This window comes from Triticum aestivum, chromosome 5A, assembly GCF_018294505.1.
Source record: "Triticum aestivum cultivar Chinese Spring chromosome 5A, IWGSC CS RefSeq v2.1, whole genome shotgun sequence".
NCBI lineage: Eukaryota > Viridiplantae > Streptophyta > Magnoliopsida > Poales > Poaceae > Triticum > Triticum aestivum.
The window spans coordinates 564780849-564799720 of NC_057806.1; the positions used below are offsets into that span (position 1 = coordinate 564780849).

The window sequence follows — 18872 nt, forward strand, 5'->3', positions numbered from 1 at the left end:
TTTTTCTAAGTGATTTTCATATATAACATGTTAGATTAGGATTTAAAAAATATGAATATTTTAAAAAGCATTCGAATTTACAGGAAAAAGTGAAAAAGAAAAAGGGACGGGGATGGGGTCAAACTCTGGTCTTCCGGGTGGTGGAGTAATGATTTGGCCAAAGGATAGCTCTATGATTGTGTTTCATTAGGGCCGCACTTTGTATAAACCAAAGAAAGGCCCATGTAGCAAATCAAACTTTTTTCACTTATGGATGACATGGTGGGTAATTTGTGTCAACTTCGGGGGTAATTTTAATGACGGACGGGCAGAAGCGATAGCCGTTTTATTATTAGATAAAGATAAAGAGTAAAGATAAATGTATATAAAAATAAAAGCTAATGGAAATAATAATAAAATATATAGAGAGGCATGGGTTGGAAAAAAAATCACGTAAATGTGCTCTCGGCAAGAAAAACAAATAGTTCAGCTTGCTACAACAAGTATATTTTTCAAAAAGAAGGGCATTGTCTCGGCCATGGACATAGCCATTCAATACCGCAAATATATTATATATGTACTGAATTGCTTAATTTTCTGATCTTTACCATGGATAATCTTACATTATTGTCACGATGTTCCGGTATGTTTTCTACATGGTTTCTGAGAACATTTGCATCGTCCAAGCCATAATTGATTTCTCAGGTAATCTTTTATTAAAAAACCACTTGTTTCTGTGACCACATAAAAGCAAAAAACAAAGTATATGGACACACATACACGTGCCACACACACCCATTTTAAGACAAGAGAGCATAGTATTACACCTCTCGTTTCTTCAGCTTCACTATGAGCCCATTTTTCATTTGCAGTAAACAAGATAGCTTGGGCTGGATGCTCTGTCCTTCCACCAGCTCCACATTAAAGTTCCACATGATTGCGGCCACGATGGTCTTCATCTGCATAACCGCGATTTTCTTGCCCATGCACACCCTCGGGCCCGAGTTGAAGGCCAGGAACTTGTGAGACGGTACATTCTTGAGCTAGTTGCTACCCTCCAAGAGCCATCTGTTTGGGTTAAAGTCGAGGCAGTCTTTACCCCACAAGCTCTCCATTCTTCCCATGGAGTAAAGAGAGATAAAGATGGCATCACCGGCGTGCACCTCATGGCCACTTGGCATGATATCATCGGTAACCACTGTCTTGCGCTCCATATGCGCTGGTGGGTATAGCCTGAGAGTCTCGTACAAGGTGGCTCTCAGATACACCAGAGATTTGGTCTCCTCCGGCTCAAAGACCATTGCACCCATACCGTGGGCTACTTTGTGCGATGCAATTGGTGAGAGTTCATTACGGATGATTGACACGATGTTAGGGTTCTGGGCGAGGTTATAAACTAGTAGAAAAAGGGTCAAACGTGAAGCACATTAGTGCCGGTTTGAATTTGAGCCGGCACTAATGTGTACATTAGTGCCGGTTCCAACGGCTAGCCGGGCCGCTCTCATTAGTACCGGTTCGTGGCGAACCTTTAGCACCGGTTCATGCCATGAACCGGCACTAAAGTGAGTGGTGGCAGGATGTTGTCAGTCCGGGGCCCCTCCAGCACCTTTAGTACCGGGTCGTATCATGAACCGGTACTAAAGGTCATCCTACATAGACCCTTCGTCCACCCGAGCTCGCTCTGTTCTTCCCCTTTCCCCTCTCCTCTCTGTTCTTTTCCCTCTTACTCTCAAGCTCATCACACATTTTGCCCAAGATTTGAAGGCCCTCATCCATTCAAATGATCACAAAGGTTAGCAACTTTTTTCTTTCATCTCTCATTGCTAGATTAGCTCGTGCAATGCTTTATATAGTGATTGATTTTTGAGTTTAGTAATTTGGGAGGAATTATATATATGTGCTAGTATTTGATTTATATGCAATTTGAGGTCAAAAATAACACTTAGTTTGCATATGTAGGTGTGGTTTACTTAGTACCTTCTAAATCTCCATCGTAACCACCGTCGATCACTCGCAACGTCCCGTCGCCGGCACCACCTTGTGGTGAGCCTCTTGTTCATGAAGTTTTATATAAAAAATTGATGTTTGTGTGATTTGGATATATAGTTACTCGTATAATTATCTTACCCATACGTTGTTTGTTATACATAGTGCCATGGTTTTGATATCCGTCCCCGTCGGCCCTCGTCCGGGTTATGATTCGGATGTGGTATATTCTCTTTTAAAACTATTAATTGCATTTCGTGTTTATGACATATTATTCCCATCAAGTTGACATAGATATTTGTATGTAGGATGTAGTTGAACCGGAAATTCCAACCGACCCTATTGTCGAGAGGTTAAATTTAGTTGAAAGAGAAAACAAGGATTTGAAGGAAAAATTGAAAAGAATTGAGGGGGAGAAGATGGAATTGGAGTTGCATGTTGCCGATGTCGTCGATGATCACAAGATTAAGATGGAGAAAATGTGCTTGAAGATTAGAAAGATTAGAAAATATGCCATTCATAGTGAGGCTTGGTATCATTATGCTGTTGGATCAATTGTTACCTTAGTTGCGATCTTGATCGCATTTATTGTTGCATTTAAATTCTTTAGCTAGAGAGTTATTTGTTTGTTGCATTTAAGTGTTGTGTGATCTTTATGTATGAACTTTATGTATTGTATTAATTTGATGTTTTCGGTGCTGTGTATTGAAGATGAGCCGGCAATGGATGTACGATGACCGATGCTCTCCCGAGTTCATTAATGGCGTGCGTACTTTTCTGCTTGCGGCTGAGGGAAACAAGCGAGCGGATGGTTTTATGCATTGTCCATGTGCTGGCTGTAATAATGGTCACAATTACTCTGCTTCAAGAACCATTCACGTCCACCTGTTTGAGTCCGGTTTCATGCCCCACTATAATATTTGGACCAAGCATGGAGAAAGAGGGGTTATGATGGAAGACAATGAAGAAAAAGAGGATGACGACAGCTATCCTGGCCATGGGTTCCCTGAATACGATGATACAACAATGAGGGAAGAAGCTGAGCCAGTAATGTGGGAAGAAGCTGAGGCGGCAATGCGGGAAGAAGCTGAAGAAGAGGCATCAGATGAGCCCGTTGATGATCTAGGTCGGGCCATTGCTGATGCAAAGAGAAACTGCGCAAGTGATTTGGAAAAGAAGAAGTTGCAGCGCATGTTAGAGGATCACAAAAAATTGTTGTACCCGAATTGCGTAGGTGACAAAAAAAAGCTGGGCACCACACTGGAATTGCTGCAATGGAAGGTAGAGAATGGTGTATCTGACAAGGGATTTGAAAAGTTGCTGGTAGTGATAAAGGATATGCTTCCAAAGGACAACGAATTGCCCGAGAGTACGTACGAAGCAAAGAAGGCTGTCTGCCCTCTAGGGTTAGAGGTGCAGAAGATACATGCATGCCCTAATGATTGCATCCTCTACCGCGGTGAGTACGAGGATTTGAACGATTGCCCGGTATGCGGTGCATTGTGCTATAAGATCAGCCGCGATGACCCTGGTGATGTCGAGGGCGAGCACCCCAGGAAGAAGATTCTTGCCAAGGTGATGTGGTATGCTCCTATAATACCATGGTTGAAATGTTTGTTCCAAAACAAAGAGCATGCCAAGGCGATGCGATGGCACAGAGAAGACCGTAAGAAAGACGGAAAGTTGAGAGTACCCGCTGACAGGTCGCAGTGGAGAAAAATCGAAAGAAAGTACGGGAAGGAATTTGAAGATGACGCAAGGAACGTATGATTTGGTCTAAGCGCAGATGGCATTAATCCTTTTGGGGAGCAAAGCAGCAACCATAGTACCTGGACTGTGACTCTATGTTTGTATAACCTTCCTCCTTGGTTGTGCATGAAGCGGAAGTTCATTATGATGCCAGTGCTCATCCAAGGCCCTAAGCAACCCGGCAACGACATGGATGTGTACCTAACGCCATTAGTTGAAGAACTCTTACAACTATGGAATGGAACAGGTGTACGTGCGTGGGATGAGCACATGGGGGAAGAATTTGACCTAAAGGCATTGCTCTTCGTGACCATGAATGATTGGCCTGCTCTCAATAACCTTTCAGGACAGATAAACAAGGGATACCGCGCATGCACGCACTGTTTGAACGACACCGATAGTATATATTTGGCTAATTGTAAGAAGAATGTGTACCTGGGACATCGTCGATTTTTTTCTGAGCAGGCATCCCGTAAGAAAGAAAGGCAAGCATTTCAAAGGTGAGGCAGATCACCGGACGAAGCCTCGCCACCGTACTGGTGCTGATGTACATGATATGGTCAAGGATTTGAATGTGGTCTTTGGAAAGGGTCCTGGTGGACAACCTGTTCCGAATGACGCTGACGGACGCGCACCCATGTGGAAGAAGAAATCTATATTTTGGGACCTGCCCTATTGGAAAGACCTAGAGGTCCGCTGCGCAATCGACGTGATGCACGTGACGAAGAATCTTTGTGTGACCCTGCTTGGCTTCTTGGGCGTGTATGGGAAGACAAAAGATACACCTGAGGCACGGGAGGACCAGCAACGTATGCACGGAAAAGACGGCATACATCAGGGTCATGCAAGCTACGCTCTTACCAAAGAAGAGAAGGAAATCTTCTTTGAATGCCTGCTTAGTATTAAGGTACCATTTGGCTTCTCGTCGAATATAAAGGAAATAATAAATATGGCAGAGAAAAAGTTCCAGAACCTAAAGTCTCATGACTGCCACGTGATTATGACGCAACTGCTTCCGGTTGCATTGAGGGGCTTCTACCGAAAAACGTTCGATTAACCATTGTGAAGCTATGTGCATTTCTCAATGCAATCTCTCAGAAGGTAATCGATCCAGAAATCATACCAAGGTTAGAGAATGATTTGGTGCAATGTCTTGTCAGTTTCGAGTTGGTGTTCCCACCATCCTTCTTCAACATCATGACGCGCGTCCTAGTTCACCTATTCGAAGAGATTAACATTTTGGGTCCTGTATTTCTACATAATATGTTCCCCTTTGAGAGGTTCATGGGAGTCTTAAAGAAATATGTTCATAACCGTGCTAGGCCAGAAGGAAGCATCTCCAAGGGCCATGAAAATGAGGAGGTCATTGAGTTTTGTATTGACTTTATTCCTGACCTTAAGCCGATTGGTGTTCCTGAATCGCGGCATAAGGGCAGACTGGATGGAAAAGGCACGCTAGGAGGGGAACAAATAATATGTATGGACGGACATTCTCTCACTGAAGCACACTACACAGTTCTACAGAATTCCGCCTTGGTGGCTCCGTATATGGATGAACAAACCAGGAGTTTTGCCAGCTGGTTGCAGACACGTACCATGCATGACACCTCTATTGAAGATGACCTGTACTTGCTGTCCCAATTACCATCTTCGAATATAATGACTTTCAAAGGGTACGAGATAAATGGTAATACATTTTACACGATCGCCCAAGATAAGAAGAGCACCAACCAAAACAGTGGTGTCCACTTTGATGCAGAAACCAAGATGGGAAAGGAAACATATTATGGTTATATACAGGACATATGGGAACTTGACTATCGACGTGGTTTGAAGGTCCCTTTGTTTCGGTGCAAATGGGTCAATATGACACGAGGCGGGGTAATGGAAGACCCGCAGTACGGAATGACAACAGTGGATCTCAACAATCATGCGTATGCAGACGAACCATTCGTCCTAGCCAATGATGTGGCACAGGTTTTCTATGTGAAGGACATGTCTACCAAGCCAAGAAAAAGAAAAGATAAGGAAGCGAATGCATCGTACGATGAGCCAAAGCGGCACATAGTTCTTTCTGGGAAGAGAAACATCGTGGGAGTGGATGACAAGACAGACATGTCAGAAGATTATGAAAAGTTTAATGAAATTGCTTCATTCACAGTGAATATTGACCCGAGCATCCCGTTAAATGATGAAGATTTTCCATGGTTACGGCGCAAAGGGACAAACGCGAAGAAAAAGTTTGACACCCAAAGATCTGGGATGTGATCGGCTTCACTATCGTCACTTTCTTCTGTGTTTCACACCCAGGAGGGAATCTCTGTAATAGTTAGGGTAGTTATGTGTTTTGGCATTTGAAACGCGAAGAAATTTTATGTGCAAACAAATTCTTTCATGCCTTTACTGATTTTTAAAGTTAAGTTATTCACAAACTAGTGATTCACACTAATTTCAAATAATTAAAAATTTAAACTATTCAAATTTGAAAACTACGGGCACTAACAGAAAGTTTGTTATTTTTTGTACCTAAAACAAAAATATTCACAAAGAAACTCTAAATACACAAAAAAACAATTCAAAAATAAATAAAGCAAAAAAAATTAAAAAGCTCGCCTACTGGGCCAGAGCGGCCTGCATACGACTAGAAACCCAACCTGTTGTTGGGCCAGGATACAGGCCCGTAAAGGCCCAGTAGGCCCACAGGGCAGCACAGAACATGTAGGCCTAGTAGACCTGCTTTGGAGAGGAGCTCGAGAGAGCTACCGGATGGGGGGTTATAAACCAGTGCAGACGCCCCTCGGCTAGCGAGGCGGGACTAAACTTGCCGCACCGCACTTGCGCCGGCGCACCCCCTTTAGTACCAGGTGGTGGCACCAACCGGTACTAAAAGGGGGGGCCTTTAGTACCGGTTGGAGCCACCATCCGGTACTAAAGGGGGTGCGCTTCCCGCCGCTTGGCCTGGCCAAAACAGGCCTTTAGTACCGGTTGGTGGCTCCAACCGGTATTAAAGGTCCATCCTATATAACTAAACACTTCAAAAATTTCAGTTTCTCATCTACTTTTTCTCCTCTGCCCCGTCGCTCGCCGCCCCCGTCTCCATATCCCTCGTCGCCACCCCCGTCGCTGCCCCGTCCCCGTCGTCGCCGCCCCGTCGTCCCCGTCGACACCGCCACGCCGTCCCGGCCCGTCCCGCGTTGTCCCCGTCCCCGTCATCGCCGCCCCGTCCTCGTCGTCGCCGCCCCGGCCCGTACGTCCCCGTCCCCGTCGTCGCAGCCCCGTCCCTGTCCCTGTCGTCGCCATCCCCGTCGTCGCCGCGCCCGTCACCGTCCCCGTCGCCGCCCCCCGTCGCCTCTCGCCTCGCCGGTGAGCACACACACACACACATACATTTTTTTAATTTTTTAGTTATAGAAATAGTTATACAAATGTTAGAAATTTTTCTTTTTTAGTTATATAGCATTGTTAGAAATGTTGTAGAAATGTTAGAATTGTTAGAAATTTTTCTGTCTTTTTGTTATAGAAATAGTTATAAAAAAGTTAGAATTGTTAGAAATTTTTCTGTTTTTTAGTTATAGAAATAGTTATAAAAAGTTAGAAATTTTTCTTTTTTTTAGTTATAGAAATATTAGAAATGTTATACAAATGTTAGTTATATATATAGAAATGTTATAATTTTTTCTGTTTTTTAGTTATAGAAATATTAGAAATGTTATAGAAATGTTAGTTATATAGCATTGTTAGAAATGTTATAGGAATGTTAGTTATATAGAAATGTTAGAAATTTTAGTTATCAAAATGCAATCATTAAAAAAATGTTACTTTTTGCGGGCATATAGCTAGTATTTGTTCTCGACGATGCCCGGCCCGCATCCTCGTCGTCGACCCGTCCGCGACGACGTCTGGCTGACCCATGTCCGGGACTGGGCTCTGCCGGGCTGGCACTGGGAGGTGCTGCCTGGAGGGGTGCGCCGCTTGATGAGGAACCCGGCCCCGGGTCCCGTCGTCGACCCTGATCTCGTTTGGTGGCGTTCGCGTGTGCCAGTTTCGGAGCGGAGGGAGCCGGCCCTGTCGGAGGTGGTACGTCGCCGTGTCAGGGAGGAGGACGAGCACGTCCATCGCTACATGGTTGTGTTAGATGGCGGCAGGTTCTCCAATACCTGGCAGTTTCTTTAGGGATCTCACTTCAGCTATGATCCTGTGAGGGTTCCTTCTCTTTGGGTGTCCACCGCCCGCGCCGCAGGAACCGTGAGTGTCCTAGATTCTTCTGTAGTATTCGATCTTTATTAGCTACCTAGCCGTGATGTATTCGATATATAATATTCGAGACGATGTATTCGAGATTATATATTATTCGAGACGATGTATTCGAGATTATATCTATTATTTGAGATGATGTATTCGAGATTATATCTATTATTCGAGACGATGTATTCGAGATTATATCTATTATTCGAGACAACTTATTCGAGATTATATTCGATGATGCTTATTATGTACTATGATTGATTCAGTTTTTCCTTATTAATTGATTGCATCCATGCATTGTAATTTGAATATATTTCTTTTGGATTAGTTAAACAAAACCTATGGCGGACAATACCAGCAGAGAGGGAGAAGAGGCCCTGTTCAATATCAGAATGAAGAAGATTATGACGGCTCCGAATATCTAAACAACACCGGGGAGGGTGATATGATATTCGATCGCGACGACCGAATTGATGAAGTCATGAACTATGAACATGACGAAGAAAATGTTGATCTTGAAACAACAAAGACCGGCGAGGTATATATATTTATATAAGCAGGCATCTGGTGATCATCACATGTTCTAAATGACTTGAAGATATATTAACGAATCGATCTTTCTTCTTTCAGCCATCCGGATCGAGCAAATCTACAGGCAACAGGACGAAACGAGGCCCGAACAAAAAGTTGAAGGAGGGCGTAAAGTATAATATCGAGGCAATCAGACCTAATGGCGAACCATTAGCGCCTAAGAAGATTGCAGACAAGTTCATTCGTCAGTGCGGAGTTCTTGTGAAGGACCAACTCCCGATCTCCCTTAAAGAATGGAGAGAGCCAGCAAAGCCACGTCCAGGAGTTACTTTTGTCGACGACAGACAAAAACATTTGCTTTGGGAAACACTCATGGAACATTTCACCCTACCAGATCATTTCACAGATGAAGATGTGGAGAAAGTCAAGGACGCTGCTCTTAGGAAGATGGCGGTTGCATTCAAGAACCACAAGATTCGTGAATGGGCCAAGTACGTCAAGGGAGGAAGGAAGATTCCAGTATTCGAGGGAACACTAGAGAAGCAAAGTGCTCATTGGGACGATTTCGTGAAATTCAAGGATTCGGAATTATCTAAGAAACGGTCCAGAATAAACAAGGCCAATGCCGCAAAAAAGGATAAGTTCCATAAGCTGGGGCCAGGTGGCTATGCGGTGGGAATGCCTAAGTGGGATAAGTCTGAGAAAGAGATGCTGGATGCAGGTGTCACTCCAGAAACATTGAGCTGGCCCCTCAGGTGCAGGACTTGGTTCTATGCGCATGGGGGGGAGTTGGACCCGAAGACAGGCAAAGTTTCGAAGAAGGCATGTCTGGACGGAGCCGAAGATAGGTTACTTGTTGCAATAGGAGAGGCTCGATCGGGGTTGTTCGAGCCCAACAGAGAGAATGACGAGTTTACGCGTGCCCTGGGAAATCCTGAACACCCGGAAGAACACGAGGCATGGGCGCTATTCCGTGGTATGAGGGGTTTTCGGACTGGCCGGAACATCGACTAACCCGTGCGAGAAAGAAGATTGCGGAGGAGAAGAAGATGAAGATGGAGGAGGAGCAGAGGAAGCTAGACTATGAACGCCTTCAAGGCCTAGAATCAGCGCACGCGGACTTGGCAGTCAAATTCCAGCGGCAGCAGGAGCAGATCGACTCACTTAGCCAGCAAAGGGGGTCTCAGCAGTTAGCGGATGATCCACCAATGGATAGCACCATCCCATCCATGCCGAGAAGCGGCGTGGGTTCCGCCCCGGGCGACGCATTGCTGGATAGCTACCCAGTGGATGACATCATGGAGAACACTAACTGCGAGCTACACTTCAAAATGAAGAACATATCCATGAAGGTGGCGGACGCCCTTGCTTTTACAAATCCCCCCGAAGCAACCTTTCATTGCAACCCGATTCCAGCGGGCTATGCTCATATCTTGGTTGATAAGGTGGTGGACCAATATTCGGGGCTAGAGCTTGACATTCCTGGAGGTGACGATGAGCACACACTAGGAGAGGCCAACCATCGTATCATCCTATGGAGAAAGGATTGCATCATCTTTCGAAGGCCACCGACACCGCGTCATCCAACTCCTCGTCGCAGTCCGCCACCGAGTCAGCAGACTCTCGCTCCTCCAAGTCCACCAACGCGTCAGGCCACTCCTCCTCCAAGTCCGGCACAGCTTCAGGCCACTCCTCTTCCTCCAAGTCCGGCAAAGCGTCAGGCCACTCCTCCTCCAAGTCCGGCACAGCTTCAGGCCACTCCTCCTCCAAGTCCGGCACAGCTTCAGGCCACTCCTCCTCCTTCAACTCAGCCACGTCAGCCGTCTTCGCCGCCTCAGCAATCTTGGAAGAGAGCCGCCTCAGCTATGGTGCATAGCGGTACAAGTCGAGGTAGTACTGGAGGTACAGGCGGAGGCAAGCGATTTCAATATGGTCCAAGCCTCGCGCCTCTTCCGCATAGGCCTTACGACAAGTCCGAGGAGGAAAACGTAGCCATATCGAAGGCCGAGGTGGAAGCCCATTTTGCACCGAAACCGCCACCGCCGCCAAGGGAGAAAGTGCCTGTGGAAAAGATTGACCACTTCATTCATATGGCTAGACCACCAGCTTCACAGCCTGTTGACACAGACTATGAGCGCCACATCAAGAAGTTAAATCGAGCACGTCTATAGAAAGAGGCGAGCTCGAGCTCGAGCAAATCAGCTGGCAAAAGGAGCGGTAAAACCATTCCCCAGCTGGGAGAACAGACGGCGCAATCAATCCCCACGCTTGTTGTGCCAACAACACATGAGAGTAGGCGCGCCCAATATTATTGTGGGCAAACCGTTAACGTTCCCAGGGTGGGCGATGTGGTAATAACCGAGGAGCATATTACGCATGCTGAATCAATCGGGATCACTGTTGGACAACTCCTCGATATCGAGCCCATGTCTCTGACTAGAGAGGAAGAAATAAAACAAAAATATGCCCCGGGCCAACCTTTGGTCGAGCCAGAGGAGGTCAATAAGCTCCCTACGAGAATGTATGAATTGCATCAATGGTACATGGACATTACCAAGATTTCCAATCGAGAGTCCCTCATGGTGAATGTCAACAAGGAGCATTACTACCATAAGAAAGTTGTGACCCTTGAGTATTTAGAACTACTTCAGCTATACAATAAACACGCACTCGACAAATCTATCGTCAGTTGCTATTGTCTGTAAGTGATTTCTTTCTATAATTTAAGTCTCAAGCTAGTTGTAGTGATCATTTTGATCAATCATTACCTGTAATTATCCTCACTATATTCTTTTCTGTGGTATTATGCAGGATGAAGATTTATGAAATGAAAAAAGGTGGACACTATGGCATTGGGTTCATTCACCCAAATACCATTAATAAATACACATGGAAAATAGATCCATATCACGAAAAATGTGTAGAGGAAAGCATGCTACAGTTCTTCAAGGAACTCAAATACAATGAAGATATACTACTTCCTTAGAACTTCCAGTGAGTCACACTGTCTTGTACTACAAATTCTGTTTTTCCCTACTAGCTATAGCTACATGTTTTTGCTTACATATGCCCGCTTAATTAAAACATGCAAACGTGTGTGCATGCAAATTTCACTGGATTTTGTTAATCATTAAAATTGATGAAGGAACAGTTGAAGTACTAGACTCACTACTTAAGAAAGCAAGTGACTACATCATCGTGAAGGGGATAGTCAACAGGTAATTTCAATCATTATTAACTATATCTCGGCCTATTTAATTAGTTTGTCATTTCCTGATAACAACTATTTAATAACCCATTTATTCATTTTCTTTGTCGGCGGGCAGGGCTTGGGCAAAGTTCATCAGGGCCACTCCAGGCCCATGGAAACAAAATCTGAAATGGTATCGACCCAAGGTAAGTAATTAAGTAGTACTAGCTAGCTGCCATCTCTTTAATTATCATGCTTGATTAATTATTATCTGATCAAATTCCATTCTCGTAAAGGCACCGGGGAATGATCTATGTGCATACTATGTTTGCGAGAATATTCGCATGATGGCGTCCGAAAGAAGCAAATCCCAAAGACAGGAGTGGGTACGATATCGATTGTCAGAACACTATTCACAATTTTTACACCATTATCGATATCTAGTCACACAACTAATACACATGCATATTGATATCCTTCTTAACAGTTCAAAGAGGTGCGGGACAAGCTTCTAGCACAGGACCGCATAGAAGCAATTCAAGAGGAAATAGCGGGATTTTTGCTTGACCAGGTCATAGATCCCAAAGGAGAATACTATTACCCGCTATCGCCCCCATGAACCACTTCCAATTGTTATCGTGCTCCGAAGGCACCAATTAGCTAGGCTAATGTCATTGGCTCCAAAGGCACCAATTAGGAGAAATTGTATATATATATATATATATATATATATATATATATATATATATATATATATATATATGGTCGCGCTATTCGTCATCCTGGTTGAGGAATAGTTATTCTTTACCCCCCCTCTATTTTACCATCAATGCACCGTAATTTTACATTCCGTAAGTTTTGTCTTATTTCCGACGTAAAAAGAGACCGTAAGAAAATATATAATCGCCGTAAAAAATATTTTATGTTATGTAAAATTACAAACGTAAAAACATAGTCTAAAATACACATAAACTACAAATTTTCTTGTCTTATGACCTATATTTTTATTTTCTTATGTCAAATTTTACATAGTGAATCAATAGGAATGTAACTATATGAATTCTAAACGTAATTTAATTATGAAATGGTCGTAAGATTAACTCGGGTGAAGAATAACTTATTCTGCACCCTGAATGATATATATATATAAGACTCCTTTTTTGTACTCCCACGAGTATGTACTCCCACCCTATTTAATGGCCGAGCCAATGAACTAATTAATTAAAATATTAACAAACTACTTGCATGCGCAAAGAACCTCCAAGATTATAGGCAACAGATGCATGTTATCCAATGGAAAGTCTGTTTTTTTTTCTTTTGCGTGGCAAAGTCTGTTACGGAAGTGAGATGCCACTTTGAATGCAAGGAATATATACCCCCTTTTAACCGTACTATGTACCCTTTATACCTCTTCACTTTGGAAATGAAGCGTGTAAAATATAGGCCTTTTTATCTACATTGTATATACCTCATATGTATTTTAATATTATATTTCAAATTGTTGGTGGACTATATATACCCAATAGCATGGAAGGCATATACTACATTTTATAGTAAAGAGGTCTGTACGGCCTTTTAAAGTAGTATGTGCTAAACTTTTTGAAGGAGTTTATACTAACAAAATTTAAAGAGTATATACTGCCATTTTTTAAGGAGTATATACTGTCTCTTTCAGCTTGTACTGTCTATGCAAAAAAGGAGTATATACTGTCCATGCAAAAAAAGGAGTATATACAACATTTTTTGGAAGAGTGTGTTGCAGTTTCTTTCTGAAGAAGTATATACCAAAAAAAGTATATTCTGCATCAAAAGGAGTATACATATATGCATCCATTCTCAGAACAATTATTATATTCATCTGAAATAAAAAAAGTAAGTCAGAAGTAGTATATATACATCATCATTTTCTTTGCAGCGAACATATACATCATCATCAATAAGAAACATGACTCTTTTTAGTGTGTAGTACGTACTAGCAAATTATTGTCATGCACACAGTATATCATAGGACATGGATCCATCAGGCACCATCGGTAGCTAGGACATCCATGGTGATGCATGTATTCTTCATTCTGAGCGTCATATTTCCATAGCGTGTGCCAGATTTGGAGACAGCAGACCCGGGGAGGACTGCGACACTGCTGGTGAGATCGGGCGAGTCGGATGACTCGTCGCGCATGCATGAAAATTAACCATGGCTGCTCCATGGCACGTGGCCGTCGGCGGTGGCGGCGTAATGCATTTGAAGACATACAACCTGCATGATTAACCTCACCGATTAATGCCTGTAGAACAGAGAGGGATTTGGAGAAGGTGCATGCGTTAGGAATATACTGCACGTGTTTTACTTATACAAGAGAAAGCAAGCAAACTTATAACCTAGCGGTATAATCTGATCGGTCATCCTCCTACAACCTGCAATGGAAGTCGTCGTTTTATCCACCTCTCCGACGATGGCGCCAAGTGCAAGACGACGTGCTTGTCGTGGTCGGCGGTGGTGCTCGGGGCGGAAGTTGATCGACGAGACACAGTAGAACGGACTTCAATATCGATCGTCGCCGGCGACATCTATGATACAGGAGAACGTATTGAATATATTGATGCGATGGAAATTATTGCACGCCTAGAAACATGGAGATCGGTTCAACAAACTTTTAGATCCAGCGCCATCGATCAACATACAATTAATAATAATTTATTTTTTTGCGGGGAAGTTAATATCTTTTCTTAACTAAAAAACAGGAACGGTTTTGGTGGATAGAGCCCGCTCGGAGGTGCAGACGGTGGATTAAGCAAAGGAGTACATACTCGCAGGTGTATCAACCTATTTTCCTATATATATATATATATATATATATATATATATATATATATATATATATATATATATATATATTATATATATATATATATACACACACATGTGTGTATATATGTGTGAATTAATTAATAGTGGTTGTGTGAGACATTCGATGATATATATATATATATATATATATATATATATATATATATATATATATATATATATATATATATATATATATATTATGATCGGTTCTACTAGAAATTCTATTTATATATATGCATAACGTGTACAATATGTAGTATCGTAAAATAACAGTAAACGAAAAATAATTAAATGGAAAACACAAAGTTAAATGAAAAAGAAATCATAAACCCGAAACCCCTAACATTTTAATACCGGTTGGTGACACCAACCGGTACTAAAGGGCTCCCTGCCCCCGAAGCTGGCTCGTGCCACGTGGTTGCCCTTTAGCACCGGTTTATGTTGAACCGGTACTGGGGGGGGGGGGGGGGCTTTAGTGCCTACATTTTAGCGCCGGTTACCAAACCGGCACTAATGGGCCTTACGAACCGGTGCTATTGCCCGATTCTGCGCTAGTGATAGAATATCCATGGCAGGGTCGTGGCAATTGTGTCCCTCCCAGCGATCATGAAGTTAATGAGTGTCGCACGGAGCGAGTCATCTTTGGAGAAGTCCGGGTCATTGATGTAGGAAGCTAAAATATCACCCCCAACCTCCTCATCCTCATCGTGACCAGCATTTTCTCTAGTGGTCTTCCTCCTCTCAATTGTATGCACAACAAGCCTGTGCAGCACTTTCTTCGCTTCGTGGAGCTTTCTCTCAGGACCAATATTTAGCCACCTCATTGCCTTCCACAAAGAGGCTGGTATGGTGTGCCGTAGAAATCCCACCTCCATGACCATGTCCATGGCAATGGAGGCATCAATGGGAGGCATGTCCAAGGACAGAAAGCCAGGGTCCAGGCCAAAGACTGCTGTGGCGGTCATGTCAAACATTAACCTCACCATTAATTCTTGCATGTCGAATGAAGTGGCGGTACTCGCCATGCGGGCAAGCAATGGGAGGAGGTAGTCCTTCACCTTGTCACGGCAATGAGCTGCCACACGGTCAGTAAACCACGGGCTGCTGATCACACCCACAAATTTCACGCGGCGCCGATGCCATAGCTCGCCGTCGATAGTGAAGAGGCCACCTGCCATGATGTCGAAGATGGCAGCGAATTCCGCGCCCTTGGGGAAGTTGTGGTAGTTGGTCGTGAAGATGTGCTGGATGTTGGCAGGGTTGCAGGTGATGAAGAACCGCATCCCGGCCCCAGGCGCGCCGTCCTCATTGAAGTTGAGGCCTGATCCGGCGAGGACCAAATAACTGTACTCATGGAAGTTGTACATGTTGGCCAAGAGAGAAGGGAGCATGCCTAGCATTGGCCATTTTGTGGGGAACACTGCTGCTGCTGGGTTATTTGATCTTCTACGACTAGACCGCAGCAGGTACAAGTAAAGACCTAGGGGGACAATTAGCTAGCACAAGTGCTGTGGAGATGAGTGACATAATTATCACTAGCTAGTGTGGTGTAGGGAGGACTATACTTACTTGGATGCAGTAAGGTGCAATGTACATGGCGATGGCTTCATTTATATATATAGACAAGCTGTTCCCTTGGTCTGAGTCCATTGGTACCACATGCGTTCTGATGCCCGATATAGCATGCGTTCAGCGTTCTGTGCACGAATATCATGCATTCTGTATCGTCATGAAATAGCATAAAACCTGCAAGTATATACCTCAACTAATTGATGTGATATGAACAAGGTGTCTGAAATCGTCATACGTATGGTACCTCCATTGTTTTTGGGCTGCTGCTGCACTGAAGTAGTGGACAACAACAACGTATGAATGTTCAGGAGACTTGTGCACTGGGCGGGCATCCAGCTCAACTCTGAAGCTCACGGCCTGGAAAAACCATGCCCATCCCTGGCCTGTGGATGAGGGCCGGCCTGACATGTATGCACGAAACTGATACCATTATTTGGATTTCACCAGATAATAAGTAGAGTGAATGAATAAAACCGATGACTACAGTATAAAAGTAAACAAAAAGCAAAGCTATCATCATTTCCATTGCAAAAAAAACTCAAAACCAAAAAGACAAAAATGGATGTTGTTGGTCCCATCGACTGCAGAATCCCAACTTCAACCCCGGCAGAGGAAGCAAAGGAGTGATTAGAATCAGGTAGGTAACTATGTCCATCCTGCTAGATCAACGAGCGGATCCAGCCATCTGTAAAGTGAAAATATTCAAGCAGCATTTGAGTTGAGGCTATATTTTAAGGCCCGATAGATACACACAAATGCATGTACATGCATACCTGAGCACTTACCAGAGGCCAGGATATACGTTATGCACCTATAACGGTTTACAGATGAAGAAGAAAAAACATGGTTAGTAGGTGACTGCCAACAGTTTTGTGCAAAAGTTCAACACAACTATCGGATGCAGAAAATCCCAAACTTGGCATCACTGAACGCTCTGTTTTCGAGTGAATTGCAGAAAACCACCACATTGAAGCGTCGTGTTGCAGAAAAGGCTCTTCTACGAATATGTGTGCCAGGAAACACTGATTTTTATCCTAATCATTTGCAGAAACCACCTAACCTTCTGTTCGGGCATTTAACCTCTATTATGACATGTGGGTCCCACATTTGATGACATGGCATAACGTTTTGTGGTAGACGCCGTTAGACTGGTATTTTTTCAAAAAGAACCTTCCTCCCAATCCCTCCCCTGCCCGATCCAGATCGTCACCGGGCTTCCCTCCTCGCTCCAGCTGATGTCGTCGCCGGCGGCGTGAGTGCAGGGACGTGGCAAAGTGCGCCAGAGAGGGGTGCCGGGGACGTGGAGGAGGTGCTCCGGCTGGGCCACCGGACCTCGCGCTACTCCGTCATGAGCAGGTCATCCGGGAGCGGCGGCGGGGCTCGTCTACGCAGCTGCCTGGTGTGGCGACCTACCGGAGCTGCAGGACGCCTGCGCCCTCCTCATCGTGCCGGAGCTGCAGGACGCTCTCCCTGCCGACGAGCTCGTTGCCGGAGCCGGCCGGCATTGGTCTGGCGAGCTCAAGGGCGTCCCAGCTCTTGCGTGCAGAGCGGCCGAGCTCCAAGTGCCGCATAGCCCCGTTCTGGAGGTGCCGCACGCGGCACAGTGGAGCTCGAGGGTCGCCGCAGCCACGGCGGGCGACACCATGCCCGTCCAGCTCCTTCCTGCTGCTGCTTGCCACTGCTGCTCCTTCCCGCTGGTGGTCGCTGCTGCTGCTCCTTCCCACTGCTGCTGGTTGCCGCTGCTGCTCCTTCCCGTTGCTTGCCGCCGCCGCAGCTCCTTTCCCGTTTGTTGCTGCTGCTTGCGACTGCTGCTCCCAACCATTGCTACTTAACGCTACTCTTTGCGGCTGCTGCTCTGCTCCGGCAGCCACGGTACCAAGGTCCAGGCAGCAGCAGCACGAAATTCTCGCCGGCATCGCCCATATTGCCGTGGTCGAGCTACTGCGCATCGGAGCTGACCTGGGCGAGCGCAGGAGTGGGGGAAGGGGGCAGCTGAGTTGTGACGGGCATGGCCGTGGTGGTTCGATGGAGGCTTGGCGGCGGCGACGCTGGTGAGAGTGGCATGGCCGTGGTGGCTCGGGGGAGAGAGAGAGAGAGAGTTCAGGGAAGGATGGATAGCAGAAAGAGAGAGAGCTTACATGGTGGCCTGGCGACGAGACCCATCACCCATGGCCGGCGTGTTGCTGTTCTGCTGCTCTACTCGGCTGCTGTGTTAGTCCAAATCCATGAAGGGAGTTGATTGCTTTTTGTTTTTTGATTGAAGGATGTCCCTGTAAAACTAAAGGGACTGATTTGTAAAACATTGTGCCACGTCATCAAATGTGAGACCCACATGTCATAATAGAGGTTAAAATGTCTGAACAGAAGGTTAGGTGGTTTGTGCAAATGATTAGAACGAAAATCAGTGTTTTCTGGCACAAATTCATAGAAGAGTCTTTTCTGCAACACGACGCTTCAATGTGGTGGTTTTCTGCAATTCACTCTTCTGTTTTCAGATAGCAGTTACGGGAAGCAGCGATACGGCTCATACTTGCATATAGATATAGTAGCATTATCTGGACCATCGGATGGGCATAGCCGGTAGGTGGGGAGGCATTAAATGATACATGCGCGAGCGCTAGAAAAGGGGGTATTCCCTGGTCGCCGTATGACGAAGAGGTACGAAGGGAGGGTTGTGGAGGCGGCTCGCAGGTGACGGACAAGACGGCTGGTCTGGGTGCATTGTTGATGCTGGACCATGCCGGCAATGCCGTGGGCGCAGTTCACCCG

General features: G+C 45.0%; 1 pseudogene; it reads right to left on the bottom strand.

Annotated features, from left to right (window-relative positions):
- Positions 1-800: 800 nt before the first annotated feature.
- LOC123104810 (noroxomaritidine synthase 1-like) lies at positions 801-16058 on the bottom strand (annotated as a pseudogene).
- Positions 16059-18872: the final 2814 nt, after the last annotated feature.